The following is a 26,095-nucleotide window of genomic DNA, read 5'->3' on the forward strand; positions in this document are numbered from 1 at the left end:
CAATTAATCTAATACAACGTTGAGTTGGTTAGTGTGTGCAATAACAAAATACAATCTACCCTCACTCAAACAACAGACTTTCTGTAAAATTTAACAGATTGTTTTTTAGCGTTAGAAATGATTCCATTATTTTTTGTATTTTGAGGACAAATCATGATTAACTGAAATGTACAATGTTAATATAATATGAGAATTATAAACTATATTAAAATCCACACACTGATTATATGTTCATGGCGACCTTTGAAGCATAGAGAGACTTCACTGAAGTCAAAATTCGACATCATGATCTGGCCTTGAATTCAGTATAGTTAACATTGTCAGAGGACGTTACTACGTTAAGGAAGGCTTAATGGCATTAAGGTAAAGTTAGCAATTAATTTCAAGGTTGTGAGACATAATAAAACATAATAAGTCCAGTATTATATGCGTTCTCTGGTTGCCGTAGATATAATAAAGAATGTAAATTTAAATAATCGCACTTATTTGATTAAACACATTTTACTTTAGCCCACGAAGTCCCTGTACTAACCTTTGTTAATGTATAAATGTTCTTGCAGCAAAGACATGGTCTTCGTACATGTGTCTATAGTTTGCCAGAGCAATTTAGCAACATTTAAACCTTTCTCCAAATCCTCGATGCTGATCAGGACAAATGTTCAGACCTTTATCTCGGTTTTTCCTGAACGCAGCTACATGGAATTGGTGTATATAGACAGTATACCGACCAGAGAAAAGTAACTGGAGAGACAGCTAAAGGATTTCGTCTGTACATGTACTAGCATTTTCTTTGTTGCTTGTCGAAAGCAGGGTGTTCACTAAAGCCAGCTGTAATAAAGTCATAAATCATATTTTATCTTTTTTTCTGTTTATTTAGTTTACGCCATACTCACGAATATGTTTTATTTATTTTATGGAGTAAACATATTTTGAAATAACAAACCTCATATATACATTTATCTGCCAGAACCACATGCAGCGGGCTGTATCTTAGTTGATGTTGCACTATATGCCAGTCATGTGCCCCAAGTTTCGATCTTCCGAACGATAGCTGAAGCCGGGCGTTCCATATTTTGGTTTCGTTGGCCGAACCCACTTTGATTTCCCCACTAAGCATCTAAGCTGATCCTTATTTTATGCACAAAATAATACAATGTGTAGGCATATCCGTGTAACGGTTGAGTTGTTTAAAACATGTCATCCATGGACTTGCATGTCGTTTATGTTGTTTAAGAAGACAATATTATTTCTCATTATCATAAATATGTCGTCCTAAACAAGGGTGGGAAGGTCTGTCAGCAGCGAATGGTTGTGCAGAAGTGGATTCATAAGCCTGAATTAAAAAAAAAGCTTGAATCCCAAAATTAAACTTTAAAATGTTTTGTACACGACAACAATGCCAGGGGCAGAATGGATTTGTTGGCTGAATGCATTTTTATATTAACTACATAAATTTCATGTTTTCTGCATCTTCTAACTGCATGGCCAACCGATGGCGTATACGGAGGTTTGACTCTGCCAACGTTTAATTCATGTTTAGGGCAATGATTATTCAAATTGTACCATTAAGCATGGGCTCTGGCTGTATACTGACACTTGTCTGAAAACAAGAGGTGAACAAAACTTCTGCCGTACGAAAATGTTCTGCATACGTTTGGTCTTCCTTACAAGTGTGGAATAAAATGTAAATTGGCATTATCATCATAGTAAACTTGCGGTGAGTAGTGCACACATTTTCAGTCTTAAAACTATACAAAGTGAAAATTGCGAACGACTTTGAATAGTAAATGTCCACAAATGTACAAGTTTACAGTTATACTGTGTAAATCCCACATGTTTATTATCACATCAGTCATGTCTTCATATGCTTTCATTTCAGACAGAACAAAGATGGCTCTGAAAGATGTCTATACAAGCTCAGTGTTGTCCAAGCTACATACAGAGTCTCTGGGGCTACGCGAGCATATCTCTCAGTTGTATAATTCGAATATTTATGCAATTTGTTTTACATATGACATCCGTAATAAAGCTAGTCATTAATTACTTTTGCTGTATAGAGATAAGTAGCATTGGGGAGAGAAGTAGAAGAGAGGCCTTAGCAAGCTGTGAACATCGCCTCCGAAGTGACTGTCTACCCACAACATCTGCTATGTGTCAAAAATTGATATCTGCCTTTGTACAAATGACACACACTTGTAGTGTCTACAGTAACCAAAGTGTCTACAGTAACCGGTACAAATTAATGCATGAATTAACGACAGATGTTTCAATGATTTTCATGACGTCATATATTTATAAATCGTTATGACTTGAAAATAACAATATAAAGTTCTGATTTTTCACCTTGAAATAGTTTTAACGTAATAGTTTAACATAATATTTTGTTTTCATTTCCTATGTGGGCCTGGTTTCCGACTGGCTTAGTTTCGGCCGAACTATGTTTCAACTTGTTGTAGTTTCCTAGTTTTGCCTTTATTTTCCTGATAATCAAGTTTCAAAATTCAAGGTGTAGTGTGGGGTATTTGGCCCATCAAACTAACCTGAAAACTGTTGTATCCTATTAGGGTGTGTGGTATTTTGCTTATCAATATAACTGGAAAAGAAGACTATACGATAACGGTGTGTGGGTAGCACATAGTCACTGATTGGTCAATGTTAGCAGAACACGACTTCGATCCATATTTTGAAGAATTCGAACGAAATTTTCGCCTGATGTATTTTTCATTCTGGCCTTTTCACCAAACTGTACTTTTTTTATCAGCTCTTTGTCACTTTACCATACATGAATGCACAAGTCCACCATAGGTACATGTAAGTCGAACACCACATAAAACACGACTGGCGGTGTCATAGAAGAAGAGTTGGGACAACTTTGTTACTGGTATCAATCCAGTCGTATATCAGTCCGAAATGTTCTATATGGGTAGCCATGTATAGTACTTCTTGATGTGACTTTCCGTCCCCAAACCAGAGTATCCCACTGTTTGAGTGACGCTGAGAAATTTGAATACTGGATGAATAAAATGGTACTATCCACCTATCGTGAAAGCCGATGTATTTTATTAGTGCCCAGGAGTATATTGCTCATTGACTGAATGATGGTTATATACCACAGATTATGGTATTTTATCAGTGGTCTGGGATATTTAACTCACTGAACTAATGACGGTATTATCTGACTATCATTCTGACGCATTTTATCAGTGGTCAGCAGTGTTTTGCTCATTTAATGGCTGATGGTATTATCCGACTATCAGTCTGGTGAATTTTACCAGTGGTTTGCAGTATTTTGCTCATTGAATGGCCGATGGTATTATCCGACTATTATGATGTGTAGCTCTCTAGTAGTCAGATGCCCTGTGTACAGATGCATGGTCAGCCATACTGTCCCCTGACCGGAGGAAGCCGAAATGACGCGGCGCTGACAGGCCTGTATCTATTTTATCGTAAACTGCACGAGCACCTTGAAAAATACTTCTCCAGGGGCTAATCCATCAGACTTTACAACTTGCCCCATCACCTCTTGACAGTGCTAACATATAATTTATTAGGCTAACAAGTGTCCGGCATTACAGAGGGAGGATGTTAGCGGGCGGATCGCTGCATACGAAAATCTGTCTCTGACTCGCCTTTCCCGGACTACTTTGCATAATTTCACTACTTCGCCACTACGACCAAATTACGCCAGCTCAAAACAATTTGCATTGCAAATAGGGCTAATTGCATCAGTGTTTTTGACGCTCACTGTCGTGTGATAGTGATACAGGCAGATCATATCCCCCATTCTCCCACCCCAATTCGCCCAAACGACATATCTCCCTCACAACCCGGCTGCTATAACCCGTTTTTGTGGTATGACCAAAATCTCCGACCGCTCAGTGATTTCTGACAACCCCCAATTGGAAATGACTAGAACAGAAACGGTAACAATTTAAAACGAGATCGAAGTGACAAGCTCTGGGAAGTTGATACGGTCATTTGTCCATTAACAGAGTCATTTTGTTTCTCCTCTAACACAGCTCGTCGTTAGCTCTGTAGATGTGCACACACATTACATATGTATGTACATAGACAGAGACTGTATATAACATGTATGACGACTTTGATGTAATCGGACCTGACAGATCAGCCAACCTACACTCACCTGCCGACACTAAATTACAAGGTAATTACACGAAATGTTTAAAATGCTAAATATACGCTAAGCTGTGGTGAGAAAAACGCATATCCTAACTGTGACATAGGAGAAAAACGCAAATCTATTACCTGAACGTCGTATATGAATTCATGACCATGGAATCATGAACTCGTCCTATCTTTGTCATCACGTGGGAATATGGATGTGTAGCTATATTAGTGTATTATGTTTTGTAAATGACTAACGCACCCACTTAAAAAACATGCACATGAAAGAATATATATATATATATATATATATATATATATATATATATATATATATATATATTATGTAATATAATGGACAAATATATATATATATATATTATGTAACCCCTATGTTATTTATTTATTTGTTTGTGCCGTACTCAAGAATATTTTCATAATGCGGCAAGCATTTTGGTGAAAACGCGGCCAGCAATATAGTGGGAGGAAACCGGGCAAAGCCTGGGGGAAACCCACGACCAACCGTAGGTTGCTAGCAGACCTTCCCATGCATATATCTATAGGTAAATCTTATTTTAGAGTTTTTATTTTATCATCGTCGCTGTTAGATAATTAGTTATATGATATACGAAACGTCACTACGTTGTTATTAGTATTTAATTAGTATTATTCATTAAGGGTACTATTATGTCAAACTTGCTTTATTTTTGAGGCACTGTATTTCTCTTGTCACATAACATTAGCTTTGATCAAAAATGACACGGACGCGAATTGATTTTTCTTCTTTACTTTGAAAAAATTGCATTTTGTGTCTCCGAAAAAATGATCATGGGAATGCATTTAAATGAATTTTGAATCAATTTTTAAGTTAGTTAAGTTTTGGCGAATTATTCGCCTCTAATGGTCAAATTGATTTAAGCGCTATATGGTCCCGCTATATAATATAGTGAATACGACAACTTGTGTGAAGAGGCTGTATGCATACAGAGATTTTAGCACCATATTTGTTTGGAGAAGACAGTATACACATACGACTGTAGTTTCCGTTGTGATTTAATCTATATATGTATAGTACTTGAACACAGACTCAAAAATTGTTAACTACGACGTAAAACCCCAAGAATATATACATACACACACCCGCACAGGCATACTCTCAAAAAGTTAATCTGTTAATTTCAACAGAGTCTGTTGTCAGAGTGATGCTACAATGTATTCTGTTATTATAACATAATACTGTGTCTTATTCAACATAATATCATGTTAGTCTAATAAAATCTTTATGTTGAATTAAGAGAATATACATGTTACATTTAACAGAATAACCTGATGCAATAGCAAAATACATTCTATAGCATCACTCATACAACAGACTTTCCGTTAAAATTAACAGGTTAATACATACATGCTGAACACAGACGGAGCATGTGCAGCCTCCAATATTTACACATGTGAATAACTACATTCACAGTTAATGTTTACTGGGTCATATTTCATTCAAAGTATATAACTGTTAATTCCTTTGCCATCTAAAGATGTGCACGTATACGTGTGTATGACAGTTTCCGTCGGACGGCCCATCTATCGTAACCACTGCGGTTTTCGGCCCGATTTAACACGACAACGCCATTATCAATGTCTTCATTCATATGGATTAAAACTGTCAAGTGCTATAACCCTCATAACAAGCTTTTGCCATGAAAGCATGATGTTAATAAATTAACTCTTATCTTTAAAAACCTTAAATGCTTTCAACAGTGTCCTTAAATAAGTATAGACTCATAACCGAAATACTTCGTGATGAAAAGACATACTGATACATAAACAACAATCTGCTTACATAATGTCAGTATTTAGTGTTTGTCACACTTGATGAAACATACATACAAGCTACATACAAGCTCAACATCATCCTGTCATAAAACATTAGGCATGTTATAATTCTAAAAGCATGTCTATGTGCATGGGCTCGTACATGTAGACGAATGCACAGGATACATGTCTGATAACGGCTCCATGATGACTGTGGTGGCTCTCTGGTTGTACGTGGGAAGGTCTGTCAGCAGACCTACCGATGGTCGTGGACTCGCATGTTAGCCTTATCCAGCTTTTGCCTACCATAATACTGGCCATGGTCGTATAAGTGAAATATTCTTAAGTATGTATAGCGTGAAACTCCAATCAAATAAATAAATAAATAAATAAATAAATAATACTGGCCTAAAAGTATACAATTTTGTAAAACATTAAACCGCGCAAAAAATGTTTGCAAGTTGTAATATAATGTTACATTACTAAGATTGTCAACATCTGTATATACACTATGCTGGCTTCCTCTCCAGTCTTACGTGGGGTTTTCCAGGAACCTGCGGATGGTTGTGGGTTTCCCCTGGGTTCTGTCTGGTATCCTTTTACCACAATGCTGTCCGCCCTCGTATAAGTGAAATATTCTTGGATAGGATGTAAAACATCAGTCAAATAAATCAGTATCTATAGTGCGGAATACATCACCACTCAACATAAGACAGTGTCAGACAACAACATTTTATAAATATTTTGTAAAGTCATAAATTTCTAAAACCAGTTTTATATAGAAAGCGTTAACCTATTATTGTAAATGCCTTCCCACCATGCACCACTGCAATAGTGTTGGATTTAACATTGTTAAAGTTATAGACCTAACATTTTAGTTTCAAGAGATAAGGTATCGCAACAACATTTGGCCTAAATAAACACGTAGAGTTATTTTATTCTGTTCTTAGCTTATTTACAAAACAACATGCTGTAAATGAGGGAACGGCGTGGCTACTTATTTACGTGTAGAGTTCATTTATAAACCATCTCTTTTTTTCACATTCTTGTATGCACTTATATAAATGCAAGAACATAGAAAATAAAATGGCTTTCATCAGAGACATATAAAATCTTAATTTAGGAATTTGAAAATGTGCATTTCGAATGTGTTAAACTTAAATCACTAAGCGTTTTCTATGACAATTTGGTTTTTGAAGATAGTGTTTTGGGGAAGCCATCAGGCTTACATAGGCCTGTTGCTCAACTGGGGGGGTTTACAACTCTTACGGATTGGTGGACCTAAAGCCTGAAGAGCTGTAGTTATACATATTCCAAGTAAGTTCTTTCTTATTAAAAGCGATTATTATATTACCTACATCGGAAACCCGTTGTTCGAAAATGTATTAGCTGACACTGGTATTAAGTCATGTTATATATTTAAAATTTTAGCAAAACTCAGCCGTCAACGCAGTTATCAGAAGTACGACGTGTAACAGCAGCAGATTTAGTTAAAATTTAATACACTGTTATGCTGATTTACCCAAGACAAGCGGTATAGCTATAACCCTACGTCGACAAACGCTCGCGGCCTATCAAGCCAGGGGAGATAATTAGAATAAAATTGAACGGTGTTGAGCATTGGGAGTAGTTCCCCCTTAACCCTGATAATGAGGTCGTTTTTGTACCCTGAATATTTTCTTATGCTATACTCTTACTTCTATTCCATACACATGAATGATGTTCATCAATAAAAATTTTTACAGGCAAAAGGGATAACCAGCTCGATGCTTCCTGTCTCATGATTTTTCTGTTCAATATTCAACAAAGGGTTTTTAGTGGTATATGAAATTTAATGTTCAGTATTTATAACTGTAACCCTGCATGGTTCGTACGGTACTCGGTACTCAGTAAATGTGCTTAGGTCACAACAATTCGTTCTGATAATCAACTTGGTAAGAATCATATCGCTTAATACCTTCATTATATGTAATATTAAATATTAGTCTCAAAATAAGATTAAATTCCAATGAGACCCACCGTACGTGGGAAGGTCTAGCTGTCAGATAACATAACATGATGGTCGTGGGTTCCCCCCGGGCTGTGCCTGGTTTCCACCCACCATAACGCTGGCCGCTGTCGTGTAAGTGAAATATTCTTGAGTACGGCGTAAAACACCAATCAAATAAATAAATAAATCAATGAGACCCATACATGTAGCCTACATGTACATGAAGTCCTGTAACAGTATTTATACGTGCACCGTAATATTTGTAAATAGTCGGGGTTTTGCCGTGAGCTAAATTCTTGTCAGTTAAGAAACCGTTCTGTGGCTTTGTGAGGTGTGGTAAGCTGCTCGGTACATCTGTACTCCTTGTACTCCTACATGCAGTTGACCAGTTAACAACCAAGATTCCATGACCTACATGTATATAGCTCCTCCTGACTTGCGCATCTCAATCAAACACTTCTCGGGTATACATTGTCTATGTCCTACGATGTTAATTGCTACAGAACACCAATCATTATCTCCTTGATTGCTGAGACATGTAATAAAAATCATTTAGGAAAAACACGATTTTACTTAACCGCCAAATACTAAATTCTGACCAGTATGGCAATTATAATTCATGTTTTTTCCAAACTGAATCTATTATTAAACCTATTATTACTTCCCATTTTATTAAGGCAAAGTTCAGTTACACTTTTTTTCTGGCTGCAGAACAGATTCTGGTTAACAACATGGCGTTGTGAGACTTGAGCATTAACGCTAAATGAACAAAGGGGGACTACTGAAAGTTAAGCTGCCATTTTTCTCATTAATCCGGTCGTCTCCCCTTGACCGTGACCTGTATTTCTTGCATGTTTTCATACTTACAATGGCGATATTTATCAGTCGCTTTAATTTAATTTTTAATTAAAGGAGCAGACCATCTTTAAGCCCAGTACAGATCATCTGAAAAGCCATTTCATGCAGATTCTAAATATGGTTTTCCTGGTTACCTATATTCTTTTTTACAGCTGTTAAAATGTAAACAAGGTACTGTGAATGGACACGTTGAACCGGCAGAAGTACTATGATTTAGTCTTTTTTCTTTAAGTTAAATACAGATGTAGATATAGTGTAGCCCTCGGGGGGAGTAGATATAACTCCACAACACCAGTGTTAAGATGATACTTTCAGTCCTTTAATGGGAATTTTTTAGATGTAGGCTGAATGTTCTTCGCAGATATTCACAGTCACCTATTTGTGTATCAAAAGAGTCAATGGCAAGAAAAGGGCATACGGCAGGGTAGCAGTATCCCTGAAAAAAAACCCCAAATACACCAGTATTACCACTGACATCATATTAACCAAAGCAATAATACAGATAAGTTTAAATATCAGGCGAATTATATCTTACACCGATATTAAACAATCTGCAGATATCTCTGATATCACCAAATAAAGACATACGTTCCAAATAACGTATAACTTCCACTATTATCACAATGGTATATACCTACGTGTTATATAGTTATGATCGTAGCTATCTGAATTATTATTTCTCTACACTGGCAAATTAGTTTCGTAAGTACAGAATGATGCAACAACACGAAACATTACACAGCTTACCAAAGTAATCAAAATGAGTCACAAATATGTGCCTCGTCAGGTATGCTATTCAACCAGTAAACATCTGTAAACACCCAGGTCAGTACTCCAAACAGGTATGTAACCAGCATTCTGCATCACTGTACAGCTGTGTATAGCAGTCTTCTTTTCATAATAACTCTGAACCTGTAAATAACAAAACAACTACGAATAGCCTGAATTAAACCATCAATCACCTTATAGCATTAACAGACATTACCACCAATTTCAACGTAACACTGATATGATTCAACCTAAACAAGTTCTTTCTGCAAATGCAAGTGAAATAACATGGCTTCAGAATTACTTAAGGTTTACCCTTTTACACATTTACGAATAATAGATAAATACATTGTTCTGATTTTGACTTAATTACTCGCATGAAACTAAGGGTACATAACATTTTCATACACATTGAGAATACGAGATAATTCTAATCTAACACAAATACGGGAACATATAGACTCTGCCCACAATCTCCCCCGCTACAGTCTGTGTCCTCAACGATTTCATCTTCAGTTAGTTACCAACCGTACAGTAAACAAAATGTTTGAGTACAGATTAACTTCAATAGGAGCAACATAAAGTAAATACATGAGGTAGGTAAACGAGCATTGATCGTTAGCTTGATCGATAGAGAGTAATAATTTCCCTGTCTCCTGCATTACACTGGGCGGCTATCAAGGATAGCCTGTTTTTGAATAGGGCCAAAAGAAACATTGTATAGTCGATCGTGGCTCGTGATGTAACTTCCATTGCTTCACGGCAGTTGATCTCTGACTTCGACGGAGACAAGGGTTCGAACGTCCACCTGTAGGATGCTGAGGTGGTGTCGTCACTGTCATAGAGCACCATAAGTTCCTCATCTGAAGATTCGGCCTCCAAGGCATTGTCCGAACTTGTTTCCGGAGATTCTTGAACAGAACCGCTAGGTTGAGGGTCGTCTCTTGAAGCATCTGTGAGTCGAGGACAAGGTCGCAGCTATGACTGATTGCGGTACATTGTTGGTCCACAATCATCCGCAGTTTCCACACCAACAACCAGCAAATCGTCTCACAAGTCAACAACCTTGTAGACATTGTCGTTCCACTTGTTGTTATCGAACTTGATCTTATTACGACGCCGAAAACCACGATTGCGCCGACACACTTTCTGTCGAACACGCAAAGGGGTGGCATTTTCCAGTTTTTTGTGTTTTCAGGTTCCGCTTCTGAGGTTTAAGGTGGTAATTCTCCTCTGCTTTTTCCCACACAAACTTTAGACGCTTCTGGTGTTCAAAGACACTGCTTTGGGTTTCCTCAGTTTCTCCAAACAGAAGATCCACGGCAATCCTGGATCCCTCCCTTAGAGTAAGTAATAAGGTGACAATCCAGTAACTCCATGTGGGCGTTGCGTTGTACATGTATATCAATTCAGGTAGGTGCTCAACCCTCTTCCGATTTTTTTTCCGGCGGACAATGACGTAAGTAAATTATGCAAAGTTCGATTAAATCTTTCCGTCTCGCTATTTCCTTTGGGGTGATAAGGCGACGTGCGTGTCTTTTGTACAGCATATGTGCTGCAAAGCTCTTGAATGATAGCGGCTTCAAGCATGCGCCTTGGTCTGAATGTATACGCAGTGGAATTCCAAACTTAAGGAGCCACTCTTTCACAAACATCTCAAAGGCAATTGTCTTTGTCGTCTGGTCAAGTGTAGGGTAAGACTGCGTGTACTTTGTGAACACACCTGTCACAACTAGGACGTTTTCTCGGCCGTCGGCACTTGGTTCCAACATTGTCCAGTCCATCGCGATAACTTCAAGAGGGCGGCGCGCTTGTAGCGAACCCATGGCTACGGTGATACCTGGTTGTAGCATCTTAAACATCACACAGCGTTCACAATTACGGCAATGATCCTCAGTGTGCACCTGCATCCCTGGCCAGTACACTCTTTCGCTAAGGCTACTGTCCTTTCCATGCCCTGTTTGATCTTGTACGTATTTCAGTATATTTTCCTTCAGGACACCACACTGACCATGGCTACCCAAGATACGGAAACACTCATATCGATGATTCCCTGGAGTTCCACTGACACTGGTGTACAACACTGTACCGCAGAGGAGCACCGCAGGGGAGCACTGAAATCTTCTGGTTCTTCGGGCTCCTGACATAGCGGAAAAGGATTGCTCCACGCCTGGCATTGGGAAGGCGTCCCTACGTGTCTTCTGACTGAGGCGCCTGTAGTTAACACACATTCTTAACGAACCGTCTCGCTTTTTGACAAGCACAGTTGAAGACGCGTATGGGCTGGTGCTTGGGCGTATTACTCCCTGAGCTGAAAGTTTCTTAATGTCATTTTTCACTTCTTGGAATTGGGTGGGTAAAAGACGACGACAGTTTTGTACAACTGGTGCTTCATTCACGACCGGTATAGAGTGCTTGACGGCTGAGCAAGATCCAAGGTCATCATCCGTCCTTGCAAACGCATCCGAAGTTCGCTTAAAGAAAGACACTTTGCTCCTCTCCGTCACTCTCATTCCCTTAGTGGTCAGATTAAGGTTTGATTACTTGTAGCATGGTTGGCTGTTCCATTCATAACAGGCTTGACGATCTCAGCATCACCAACTCTTACAAACTGGAACATATCGTCACTCACAACACTTTCTGTCCTGTGGACAGCTTAGTCCTAGGTTGTAAATACACATCATCCCCACCTAAGTTTACGAATTTCATTTGGTCCTAAACACTTTGTTTCAGTCACTGTGTTCGTCAAGAGAGCTCCTCCTGGAATATGAGGGGCGTTGTTTCGGAGTGGCTCTATTACCACAGGCATATCCAGTGAATCTCTGTTTCCAGCAAAGTTAATTAACTTCATACTCTTGGCCCGAACAACTGCTTTGCACCCTACGAGCCTCTCGAAACTAAGAACGTCACTACTGCAGCCATTCTGTACACCATACTGATTCTTTTTACACAGACCAATTACACTCATACAAACCAGTCCAAGTATTTCCCGATTTGATGGCACTGATTTGGTAATCAAGGCACCTAGGTTTACCCTTTTACCCATTTACGAATAATAGATAAATACTTTGTTCTGATGTTGACTTCATTACTCCCATGAAACTAAGGATACATAGCATTTTCATACACATTAAGAACACAAGAATCATAAAAGCGACGTTCAATACATACCAAAGTCTCAACTAAATCGTGTGTCAATAATATTGGTCGAGCGCTCGCATCAAAGCGTGAACGATGATGACGTCAAACACACTAACCTAGAGGTCAGAAAAGTCCGTCTAAAGACTTGGCCAATATAACATTACATGGCCACACATGCCCATAAATTTTCCAGTAGCGACAATGTTAACGTTTAGCACTGTAGCTTAGTCCCAAACATTTCGTGGCCAATAAGCTTCGTCCATACCAGGCCCAGTCTGGGAGAAAGAAGCCATAAAAATCTTGACATAGGTTGGCCGTCAAAATCTGGACCTTTCTATGCCGGCAACTGGGAGGGGTGCCTAGCAACGACAAGGGGACGTCACTCGCAGCCTCATCACCACATGTTTCTGTGTCATCTCGCCCAGAATTTCAAACTTTCATCATTAAAACTCATACCTGCTCAAAGTTTAGACAATTTCCAGCATTTTGATGCCAAGCATGCACCTGTACACCAAAAATGGCAGGCTGGCAGCGAAAAAAGACTTTACACCCTAAAGTACACAGAATTACATTCCTCCCGAGTCATCAGTTTTCAATGTTGCATGGAAGACAGTTGATATTAAAGGCATCAAAACCAACCCGAATACAGCTATGTGGGTATATCAGTCGTGCTTTAATTTCAACTGTTCACAAAAGCACTCCAGTTCGTACCCAGTTAAGTCTTGGTGGTGGTTATTCATGACAGGTGTCTGATCGGTGATGTCCAGGGGAACTTCGTACAACCATCTGTCATTACGAGTACATTTCCTTCTCTGGGCGCTCAGGGAGTAAAAAGTCAATCGCCAGAGTTTAAAGGGAGCCTTTAACAATCAAGATTCCCATAAAAGTTTTTCGTCCGAGGTGTAGAGCTTTAGCCTCTCCCATTCCTGGCACCAGTCTGGGATCTATGCGTCGCTCGACATTCGTTTGCCTTTCGTAGACCAGAGAGTGGCATTAGCAGTCGATAATTGCAAGATCTATTTGCAAAAAAATCCTAGAAATAATCTTAATGATAAAACGACTGTACTTCTAAAATGGAGAACTACCTCTCTAGACGTTTTTGGATGTCACAACTTTTTAACCTGATGGTAGTTTTTGACGATGGAGAGTTATATTTATTATGATAATTTCTGTCATTGAATACTTATAGTAACTGTTTGTACTGATGCATAGTTTTGGAATTTGCCTACTTTAGCTAAATGAACGTACAAACATGATTGCTTGATTCAAGGGGTGCGTTATTTCCTAATCATGCAACGTCACGAACGTTGAAAATATGTATATTATGACGACGATGACGTCACAAAGGGATCAGCTTCGCACAGCGCCACAAATGGCTTGTGTCATATCGCTGGTGACGTCACAACATTGTGATGTCATAAAAGGTAAACAAAATTGTGAGCCAAAGGAGCCACGCTCTAATTTACCGATGCTGAAGAGTTTCGAGACTTTTTGCATTGCAATGGAAAACAACACAAGACAATACAGATCTGAGAGAGATGACATGGAGGTAAGTCATGAGCTATGGTCTAACTATGGTTCAGGCTGGAGTTGAGTTTCACCAAACATTTACATGGAACACAAGATTTAACATGTGGCGGAGGTTTACGTTAGGCTATCACAAGGTGTTTCCACACCGCCTTATCAAGGACATTACGCCAGCTGCGAGTTGACACTGCTTCGTGAAATGGTAGATTTGATACTTAATAGGACAAACATACATAAATCTGTCTTCAAAATCACAAATGCTTTCATAAAACATTCGTACATTCAATTTACCTCTGTGGATGAGTTTCCAAGCTGTCGAGATTACAACTTTGACGTAGATTTTGTCAATACAATAAAACTAACGACGTTGCATAATGCCTGAACGATGCTAATTTAGATGAAAACAGACAAAAATTGCACTTAAAAAATGTTTTGATTTTTAAAACAAAGCGAATGCTCTGCACAAAAGTCTGTAACAGCCAAGACATCGTGTTTCTGTAAGAATCGATCGACAAGTGTCTCCGCAATAGTTTTGGCTTTGAAAACAATATATATAATAGAAAATTCATGCGTTTTTCTTTTCAATAACCTTTAACTGGGTGAAATTTTCTGCACATGTTCGCCTTGAACCGAACACCAGTCCATTAATGGCGGTGGTAATTTGGACAGAAATGCTAAACCAGGAAATATGTAAACATTCATTATAAGCTCAGTCCGCGTTTATTTTTACTTGTTTCCCATTCTTCAAAAAGCTCAACTATTGAACAAAATGTATCACGTGATCTTTTTCGTTTTCCCCCAGGGTATTGTACGAAAGGTACCCGTTGTAAAAAATGGCAGTCATTTTACCAACCAGGTTGTCATCGGCAGACGCCGGAAACAGATCAGGATCTACCCTAAACGTAATGGTATCTCCAGAGTATCAAGTGGTGCTGGTGCGAACCACGATGAGGAAAACCGTATCCTGGACAGGATGGCCACTCTGGGCCTGGGCGCAGGAAGGGCGACACGACGTCCCCTACGAGAGGCCAATGACAACGCTGAAGCGCCAGAAACTGAAGGACAGAGAATTTTGCGGCGAATTAATTTGGCGCAACGCGTAGAGCGGGATCGCCGTCGGTCAGCAGGTTTGGCCCGCAGGAGGTATGGCGGTGGTGAGTCCCCAGACGTTGGCACAGGCAACAACGACAATCACCCTTCCAATGCTGACGCCATTTTTGACATCATCACAAAATTGCCTAATTTTCATATCAGCGTGAGGCCAGAACCATCAAGAGAAAGACAAAAAATCCCAAACGCCTTTCGCGCAACAAACCACATGGCCAGCTGCGAAAACGATGGGCGTAAGGTACCATATGGTGACGTTTTGAGGTCAGATCGTTTTGATTCTGATTTGGACGAAATCAGTAGGTTGCTGGAGAAACTCCATCTCCATGGATAATGCCAGTCCGAGGTCCAGCTCGCGGTTTAGCACCTGCTTCTGGAAATACACACTTATCTGATATGACACTCGAGTCACTTTTTGAAACACAACTTAAATTTTAGAACATGTACGACTTGGCGCGGAGTGCTTCATCTCATGAACTTAAGAGACACTGTTTGGACTAAAGAAGGTGTATGGAAATTTTTTATTTTTAATTATTTATTTATTTTCCTTCTCTGCCATGCTCTAAAATACGTAAATGTTAGATCTGTTTTTGGCGGAATATCAGTCTCACAGAGTGATCTACGATATTTTGATCCGTAAACTGTATTGCCGCTGTGAAATGATCTTCACATTTACAATAAATAAATAAATAAATAAATAAAATTCTATTACCCTTCGATTCCTTTTTATTACATACAACGCACTGCTTGGCTCTGTGCCAAGTGCACATTATCTCAGTCGTTAGATACCCACCATCACGAGACAGGAGCGTTTGACTTCTGGACGGGTCTATTGTCGTTGTATGGGTGGATTGAGGTTGTTGTTTACATTGAATAAAGCAGACGACAAACAAAAACAAAGAAACAAAATGGCGTATTTTTCTGTCGAAGCGAACGTTTATTTTAAAGGAGAAAAGTATCAAGTTACAGATGTTTTTAAGCCCATAGGGACGTTTGAATGCTACACAATAAGAGATAGTAATGGTTTCACGAAAAAAATTTTTTTTTTTTTTACATACGGACCTGATAATTCTGCCTGCGAGTTTTTCTTTCAGCGGCCTCTCCTAAACGCCTCAGTTGACCACAAACCATGGTATGGCAATCAACCAGTGGGTCACAAAACGATCGGATCCATGATGTCTGATATTTCCCGCCATGCAAAACTTAGCCGCTGGTACACGAATCACTGCGTCCGGGCTACGACAGCCACAGTTCTTGCTGATGCCGGGGTTTCTGTGATGGACGTTATGTCTGTGACAGGCCACCGCAATGAATCCAGTGTAGGCCTACGGAGTCATGTCACCAAATCGCCCGTTTCAAAATGCCGTGAAATCAGCACTATCCTGCACGCTTCAAATGTGTTATCAAAAAATACTGAAAGTGAAAATGCCGTTGAGTGTAAATACTCACATGTCAGTCACGCCACTCCCAGTGCAAATGCCCGACGCTGTCGACTGTAATATTACACGTAACAGTAGCAATACCATCCAAATGGCAAAATCCCAGTTTTCAGTCACGCCTCAAAGTTTTGGAGGGTTGTTCAACAATGCAACAATAAATAACAGCACAGTTCACATCAACTTCACATCCCCAATCCTTGTTTGATGTTTATCAGTGTTGAACTGTTGTTTTTTTCCCTATAATGTTCAGTCCGTTTACTCATGTTTTCTCTCCGCAAACGCTATTGTCTGACTGCCGCCAATATATTGCCGTTGACCCAGATCTTAAAATTTGGTAATGAGTGTGACGCGTATATTTTACGTAAATGGTACGGCGCACTGAGTGAAACATGTGCACGGGGCTGGTTTAATGTACACATAACTTTGTACAGATTGCATCATTACAAATTTAAATTGTGACAGCCATCCATTGTATTGCACAATACTACAAACGCAAATCTTATTTATCCTCGTGATACCTTGAACTTATAAATTATAATATATTTATTTGCTTACTTATAATAAGCATAAACACATATCTATCATGCTGTTATTGTTTTGTTATTTATCAACATATGTTGAGAAATTAACATTGAAGTGAAAATGTGAAATAAAATGTTCCATTATTCCAACATTTGTTACCCAGTGTTCTCAGTATCAAACTATTGTTAACCTAATTTTGTGTGTTTCAATTAGTATTTTTTCGTACGTAATTCAGACGTTTAAACAGTTGAACTCCCGACTTTTGTTTTCGTTTTGCTGATGCCTGAGGTTTCCAGCTCCTTTAGCTCTGTCAGACAGGGTTTGGGAAAACTTTTGACCTGCCCGAACTCTCGCTGCCAGCAACGAGCTCACTGACAGTGTTTGTCGGTTTGACACCGTGCCTGTCTTACTGAAGCCCACCCTGATAACAGCCTCTAAGTTGAAAGCAGGACAATATGAAAGCAACCCTGCAGACGTTTTACTTTATAGTGCTATATTTTACAGTCGGAATTGTTTTCGAGAAACAAACGTATCCTTTTATTATTCCATTCTAGTCGTGAAGCACGTCCATAATATTTAGCATCGCATTTTAACATCCCCTGTAAAACACATCATGGTTTCGTCCAGAATTAGGTCACGCCCCTTTAGAACTTTCGGTTGGACGAAAACAACGTGTCTGGGGAAAGTGGGGGCGTTTTTTGCTGTTATTCTATACCGCAATGGCGTTTTTGTTATAATTACGAAAACATTTTGCTTCTACCAAGGTAATAGAATAGAAATAATGTTCGCGTCAGGGTAGTCTAACGGTAGTTTTACATCAAATCGATGTGGAAGAGTTTATAAAATTTGTAAAATTCGCGAACATTATTTCTTAAATAAAACTATGACCAACAAAAAAAAACTCATGTCCTAGATTCATTACCTGTGGTTCTGGTCACTATACGGTTAACTTGTGAGTTCCACTGTAAGACAAACGAAGCATGAGGTGGACGTTAATAAATAAAGCATATGTTATAAATCTTATATTTTTGCCTATTTCCACTGATATTTCGCCTATTTGTTCAGGACGTCTAAGGAAAAAAATGACCTGGTGAGCCACTGTCGACATTGAATACGCATGCATGTTACTATACATATACTCATTTCTAAAATAACGGCTCTAGGATATTGTAACAACGCTGTGCACGTTGCCTCGTTTTGTTTTGTTTTTTTGAATTGACCTATTCATTTTCAAATATAAAAAGATTTTACCAAAAAAAATTCCATAGTTTGTCTTTTTTAAGCTTTATCGATATGTTGTCACTGTGTTTAGTTGTGGGTCCTGTTTCTTCGAGTATGTCGTATGACTGATCATACTGATCAAGTCCATCTTGTACCGGCGTTCCCTCGCAGTATCGCTCGACTATATGGCTCCATGGCAAGCAGCGATGGTGCGATGTTACAATTAAAGCGATGGCATCATGGCACGAAACGATGGTATAAAGCAGTGGTAGGAAGCGATAGTACAATGGAATGAAATGTGATGGTACGAAGCAATGGTCAAAGTGCCATCTTTTTGTGCCGAACCCTCACAACATCACGAGACAACCTCAATGCGCCTTAATTGGCTCTTTTGTCTCAGTATAGATTACCTACTTTCATGTATCGTCAGGTGATGTAATCAGAGTATAAAAAGTCTTTTTGATAGTCAGAGTCCGTCAGTGTTAACCATGCAGAGAAGTTCTGAAATGTAAAAGATTTATGCTTGACCCAACCCGTCATGATTAGGTTTTTCATCATTCCGAAAAAGGTTTTTGGCGGAATTTGAAATTGATGTATCCATTATTTATAATGAAACCTTAGCTTATAACAATTCCCTCTGATATTTAACATGGTGAGAAACAAAACTTTTAATACTGAAATTTCATTCAATACATGTAACACTAAACATTAGCCAAAAAATTAGATTTTGTTCCAATGAGATACACAGATGGCTACTTGTAGGCCTTGTCCTACTACGGTATTACGGATACCGGAATATAAATGTATAGCCTGGCTTTGGCCGCGGGCTGAAGATTGGCCATTTCGCAACCACTGAGTCACTTTTCGATGTGTCATGACTTGTTCAGACGGTTCGAAACACTTGTTGCGCGAAAACTTCAATTATTCTATTACCAACCAAGATTTCAGAACCTGTATATAGGTCATCCAGACTTGCACCTTTATAGGTCCTCGACAGTTATTAAATTCTGACAAAACCAATGCCCGTATGAGAGCTATAATTCATCCTTTTCTAAACTGAACCCATTTTCTTTTTCTTTTATAAAGCCTTATATTTTTTTCTGGGTTTAGGGGCTGTATTCTCTTTTGTTTGGTTTGTGGTTGAACGAAGGGGGATTACTGAAAGGCATTTTTACGATTTAAACAGTGATCTCCCCTTGACGACAGACCAACTTTAAATTAAATACGCATGATCTGAAAAACCATTTCATGCAGCTTCCAAGCATGGTTTTCCTGAATTTTTACATTTTTACAGTGATTAAAATGCAAAGAAACTATGGTGTCCAAAAACAATGTTCTAAGTGGAGTAGCTGGGGAAAGCCGCATTTATGGAAGAACACCCTTGACAATTTAATCGTCAAGTCCGCCATTCGTATTGCACCCCTGAACTATGAGTGAGTATTCTAAGTCGAAATTCGCAAGATAAATTTCAAAAAAACAACCACAAATGCCTGTTTTTAAAGGAATGTGTCGTAAAGTCCGTAATTTGCATAAGAAAGAAGCAGTAGTCAGTTTTCAAAGATACAAGGAAGACAGTAGAAGACTAGTTATGCATCAAATTCAAATTTTAAACTCATAGTCCGTGAATATATTTCCAAGACGATAATACAACTGTAACAGTTGCACTTTGGTTGCAACTGTTCATAAAAGCACCATGTTGATAAAGAATGATTAACGCATATACAGCCCCTAAACCCGGTTTAAGCGGAATCACATGCAAATATGGCAACTACTAAAACAAATTATCAGATGTCATGAAGGCTCTGTCCATGTTTGCCAGCATAAATCTCAAAGTTATACTCATATAACCATTGTCAACAAAGGCAAACAAAATTCTGAGTCGAAAGAGCCACGATCTTATTTTCTGATGCTGAAGAGTTTCGAGACTTTTTGCATTGCAATGGAAAACATCACAATACAATACAAATCTGAGAGAGATGACATGGAGGTAAGTCATGAGCTATGGTCTAACAATGGTTCAGACTGGGGTTGAGTTTCACCAAACATTTACATGGAATACAAGATTTAACATTTGGCGGAGGTTTACGTTAGGCTATCACAAGGTGTTTCCACACCGCCTTATCAAGGACATTACGCCAGCTGCGAGACACTGCTTCGTGAAATGGTAGATTTGATATTTAATAGGACAAATATACATAAATCTGTCTTCAAAATTATAAATGCTTTCATAAAACATTCGTACATTCAATTTACCTCAGGCTCACTTTGCCTGCACGATGCTAACTTAGATGAAAACAGACGAAAATTGCACTTAAAAAATGTTTTGATTTTTGAAACAAAGCAAACGCTGTGCTCAGAAGCCTGTAACAGACAAGACATCGCTTCTATGTAAGAATTGATCGAGGACAAGTGTCTCCGCAATAGTTTTGGCTTTGAAAACAATATATGAAATAGAAAATTTATGAGCGTTTTTTTTCAATAACCTTTAATTGGGTGAAATTTTAAGCACATGTTCGCCTTGGGCCAAACACCAGTCCATTAATGGTGGTAGTAATCCCGAAAGAAATGCTAAACCTGGATATATGTAAAGGTTCAATATAAGTTCAATCGGCGTTGACTTTTAATTATGTTTCCCATTCTTCAAAACCCTCAAAAATTCAAAAAAATGTAGCACGAAAATGGCGGTCATCGGCCTACGCCGAAAACACGGGATCTACCCTAAACGTAATGGTGGATCTAGAGTACCAGGAGATGCTGGTGCGAACCATGGAGAGGAGTGAGTGAGTGAGTGCTTGGGGTTTAACGTCGTACTCAACAATTTTTCAGTCATATGACGACGAAGGAATCATTAGGGTGCATGTACGTGTAATGTGCCTCCTTGTTGCAGGACGGATTTCCACCGCTCTTTTATTTAGTGCTGCTTCACTGAGACGACTTACCGAAGGCAAGTAAGCTGCCCCGCCCGAGCCATTATGCTGATACGGGTCAACCAGTCGTTGCACTATCCCCTTCATGCTGAACGCCAAGCGAGGAAGTTACAACTTCCTCTTTTAAAGTCTTAGGTGTGACTCGATCAAGGACTGATCCTGGATCTACCGGTCCCGAAGCGGACGCTCTACCATGGAGAGGAAAACTGTACCCTGGACAGGTTGGCCACTCTGGCCCTGGGCGTAGGAAGGGCGACGCGAGGTCCCCTACGAGAGGCCAATGACAAACCCGAAACGCCAGAAACTGAGGGACAGGCTTTGGCGGTGGTCCCAGACGTTTGCACAGACAACCACTTGACCAATGATGACGTCATTGGTGACATCATCACAAAATTGCATGACTTTCATATGAGCATGAGGCCAAATAAGGACAAGAAATCTCAGATGTTTTTGATACACCAAACGACATGGCCGACTGCGAAAACGCGTAAGGTAGCATATGGTGACGTTTTGAGGGGAGACTGTTTTGATTCTGATTTGGACGAAATCATTAAGTTGCTGGAGAAATCCATGTGCATGGATAATGTAAGCCCGAGATCCAGGTCACGGCTCACCAGCTGCTTCGAAACATCCACACTTATCTGATATTTTTGTACAACAGAAAGAATGTTTCAGAAGTTCTTTCTTAATTCGTGCCACAACTTCAGTTCTTAGTATACATACGACTTGGTGCAGAGTGGTTCATCTGATGAACTTAACAGACATGAGAGGCCGAGGAAACTGGAATGAATTTGTTTTCGGCGCCGTTCATTCAGATACGTAATATTCGCGTTTAGATCTGTTTTGGCTGAATTCCAATATCACAAGTTGATCAACGCAATTTAGATTGATCGGTATTCCCAAGTCGGCGATGTGTCCTATATTACCGTTGTGAAATGATTTGCGCATTTACACAAGAAAAAGAATGGGAAAAAACTATTTATAAAAAAAACAACAAATAAAGCACAAGTTGATCAACGCAATTTAGATTGATCGGTATTCGCAAGTCGGCGATGTGTTCTATATTACCATTGTGAAATGATTTGCGCATTTACACAAGAAAAAGAATGGGAAAAAACTATTTATGTAAAAAACAACAAATAAAGAGATCGAATGGTCTGGATTCATTGCATGCAGGTCTGGTCACTGTACGGCTGTTTCTCCTGACCAACTAACCTGGTGTCCTCTGTGATATAAACTAACACATGACTTTATAAATAAGGTATCCATCAGAAATCATTCTTGTATTATTGTTCTATAATACAATTATTGTCATTATACACAATGTTGATATGACGTTATAGGACTTACGACTTGTGAGTTCTACCTTCATAGCCTTTAGGAGGGAGGTTTGCTTAAATAAAGGAACAGTCAGTAGAACAACTGAATGTATCGACAACTCCATCTGTACAAGGCCGGCTTCAGGATATTATAACGACTCTGAGATCGTGGCCTCCTGGTATTTTTTAATTCAGAAACAGCTATTTTCTTCCAAATAAACACAAAATGCATTGTAAGAGGAATAATTATAAACTGTGCCCTGCTTTAGTTTTACTTATATTTGTTCTCGTATGAATACGAGTAACGTGCAGAAACTAATAAAGGGTAATCCTCACCATGTCCGACCTTTTTGATTCACTAAACGCTATATTGGTGACCTGCTAGCTTTAAATAATCCACACATAGCAAAGACTTTGACAGATATTAACCCACCTTCGCTGGATTTAAAGGAAACCACAGTATCTCCAGACTGAGATGGTACATCTTATCTGGACCAAAGGCCAAAACAGTTTCTTACCACAAGAGGGATAGCATACTTGGATAGCAATATAGCGAGGGCGTGAATGTTTATCGCTTTGCAGTATTTGTTAGATACTGCGTGTTGTGTGATGACTTCAGTCAACATCACAAGTTATCACTGCAAAAACTAGTGTGTTGAGCTTATGCCTTCAAACGCCTTGATTCGAAGTTTGTTAAGTTTTGCAATGAGTATAATTCTCAATCTTGTAAGTAAATATGGACAGAACGTCCAAAATCCCTGGCAGTCTGCTCCATGGTTAAGTCTAATTCCGCTTAGATTGTGCATTGGAGTAAAAAGTATATTGGGAGATGTTTTCAATTAGAAGATGATGAGCCTAAATGTTGTCACATCTTGGCTACTGGTGTTTCTTTGCTTGCAAATTAGATAGACGCTCTTTTGCCAGGCCGGTATCATGCCCAGTTTTATTATACAGGTAAACTTCCCCAGAGTTGGCCGGTATTCGACTCTTGTAGTTAAAGTTTTATGCTCAACCCGACTCGGAATTAAACCTATTATTCAACCAGTTGTGTCATGGTAGCATAAAAATGGACACTACAAACGATGAGAATGACTCAAATGGCCACACGATGAAGCACAATCATATCTGCAAAATAAAGAGGGAAGTACAGCTATGTACTAGGAGTGCTTCAAGCCCTTATTTGCAACTAATTCAGACTGTACATAAAGCATGGCCTTAGCCTAACGATGACTAGGCCTATACATATATCATCATAGTTGCATAATTCCATTTGTATTTAACGCGGCACTCAATTTTTCACTTTTACGATGGTGGTCAAGTGTAAGACGATAAAACAAGATACAAAGCAAAGAAAATTTAACCCTGTGAACGATTTTCAAAGCTGACGAGATTACACCATGCACCGCCAATCGTCATGGTACCTGATTAACCCTCTGACTTCAAGCAACAATCCGACCCGCCAGAAAGACTACATGTGTATATCACTTAGTCTAGACGTTTTCTGTCGTGTCTCCGATCTCCCGGATATATGAGAAGTATGCTACTCGGTAAACACCTTTTCGTAGGACGAAGAATCGTGATCATCAGTAGTGGGGTTTGCTATAATAGGCCTAAACAGTTACAATCAGGATTGTTGATAACGAATACTGGATTGTGAGGACTTCTGATAAAGAATACAGTTATAGCATCGGCAAATAGCTTTTGGCTTCCTCTGTTAAATACGAGTGCGTTATCTCCATTTACAAGCGTAACAATCGTCTAATAAAACGGCGATTGCATCACATCTTCGCGCAATGTCAAAACGCCTTGGCACTCAGAGCTCCTCGGCTATTACAGAGGTTAACCTACTCCTAAACGACCTACGAATAACGAGTGACGTCATCGTATGACGTCAGGCTTGGAAAATCTAGGTCGCACCGTCGGCTCGTTTATTGCGAGCTGGACGATACATTTCCGAGTTAATATTTAATATACTCATGAAGCATTGATCTACCGTCAGTATCGAATTTTACTTGCAAAATGTAGAAGTTGGGTCGGGAAAATGTCATTTTTCAACTACAACTGGACATTACGCCGGACGAAAGTTGCTACCGCTTCGTCTAAAATGGTTAATCTAACATTCCATTGTGCATGTATACAAACACGCTGTTTTATATCTCTCTTCAAAATCTCAAATGCTTTCACAAAACTTTATACAATCAATTTATAGACCACTAAAACCACAGTTGTAATTACAGCTATAATATGGCTTGTAAACGCGACTGTTATAAATTGTATGATGAGTATTACCCTTTTCATTGTTATTTCAAGAGAATTTTGCGAAAAGGTTCTTAAAAATAGTGGTCATTATACCAACCAGGTCGTCATCCGCAGACGTCGAAAACAGACCAGGATATATGCCAGACACAATGGTGGCCGATCTGGAGGGCACAGAGGCGAACCTTGAAGATGAAAAGTCATTCCTAGACAGGATGTCCACTCTAGGCCTGGAAGCAGGAAGGGCGAGACGACGTAACCCCCCAGTTGCCAATAATAACGCTAATGCAGCAGAAACTGTTGAAGAGGCGAGCGGAGGGTTGAGTCCGAAGGAGGTATTGCGCCAGGCGCTCGCACAGACGACAGCGAGAATCACCCTCCAGATGATGACGTCATCAGTGAGATCATCAGAAGATTGCATAACTTTCATCTCATGGAGGCATCTGAAAGATCAAGAGGAGAACGCTAAATGATATATACCATAAAGCTGAGATTCCTTACATGCGGTAGCGGTATACGGTACGCGGTATGCGGTACGCGGCAAAAAATCGAAATAGTTAAAATAAGTTGCAATGATTCCATAGGTACGGTCGCGGATCCGTTTTTTCATGCGGAAACGTATACGGCAAAATCAATCGCACCATGTAGCGATCGGTGCGGTATGCGTTTTCAAAACCGGACAGGGTATCCCAAGAAATGACGTCACTGGTGGGGTGTTTCCCCGACACGTGGTCGGAACTCGTTTGAATTGTTCTCTGGTTAGACGAAAGTACTGTTGGAATTTTTCTCCATCCAGCTGCAATTCCGAGACCAAGTTTTCGGAAAGCCCCCTGCTGAGCTCTTTGCCGCAAAATACTGTGGACCCACCATCGGTGTTTTCTCTTTTTACGCTTCTTTAGTTGCAACAACTTATATGACATTGCTATTATGGCAAGGTCTGAATCTTGCTCTAAAGCCACACGTCGTGAAATTATGGAATGCGACATGTTTGCTCTGATAAAAACGCACCATGAATGAAAGAAAACGCATAGGTTACCGCATAAATGGAATCAGAGAAAGCGCATACCGCATGCCGTATCCACG

General features: G+C 39.4%; 1 long non-coding RNA gene across 1 annotated transcript; it reads right to left on the reverse strand.

Annotated features, from left to right (window-relative positions):
• Positions 1-9,082: 9,082 nt before the first annotated feature.
• LOC135468787 (uncharacterized) lies at positions 9,083-25,344 on the reverse strand. Its single transcript, XR_010444256.1, has 3 exons — positions 25,113-25,344; positions 9,533-9,697; positions 9,083-9,221 (listed from the first exon to the last, which is right to left on the reverse strand). It is a non-coding gene; the product is annotated as an uncharacterized LOC135468787 (long non-coding RNA).
• Between the last annotated feature and the right edge of the window lie 751 nt (positions 25,345-26,095).

The sequence above is a fragment of the Liolophura sinensis genome, chromosome 6 (genome assembly GCF_032854445.1).
Source record: "Liolophura sinensis isolate JHLJ2023 chromosome 6, CUHK_Ljap_v2, whole genome shotgun sequence".
Lineage (NCBI taxonomy): Eukaryota > Metazoa > Mollusca > Polyplacophora > Chitonida > Chitonidae > Liolophura > Liolophura sinensis.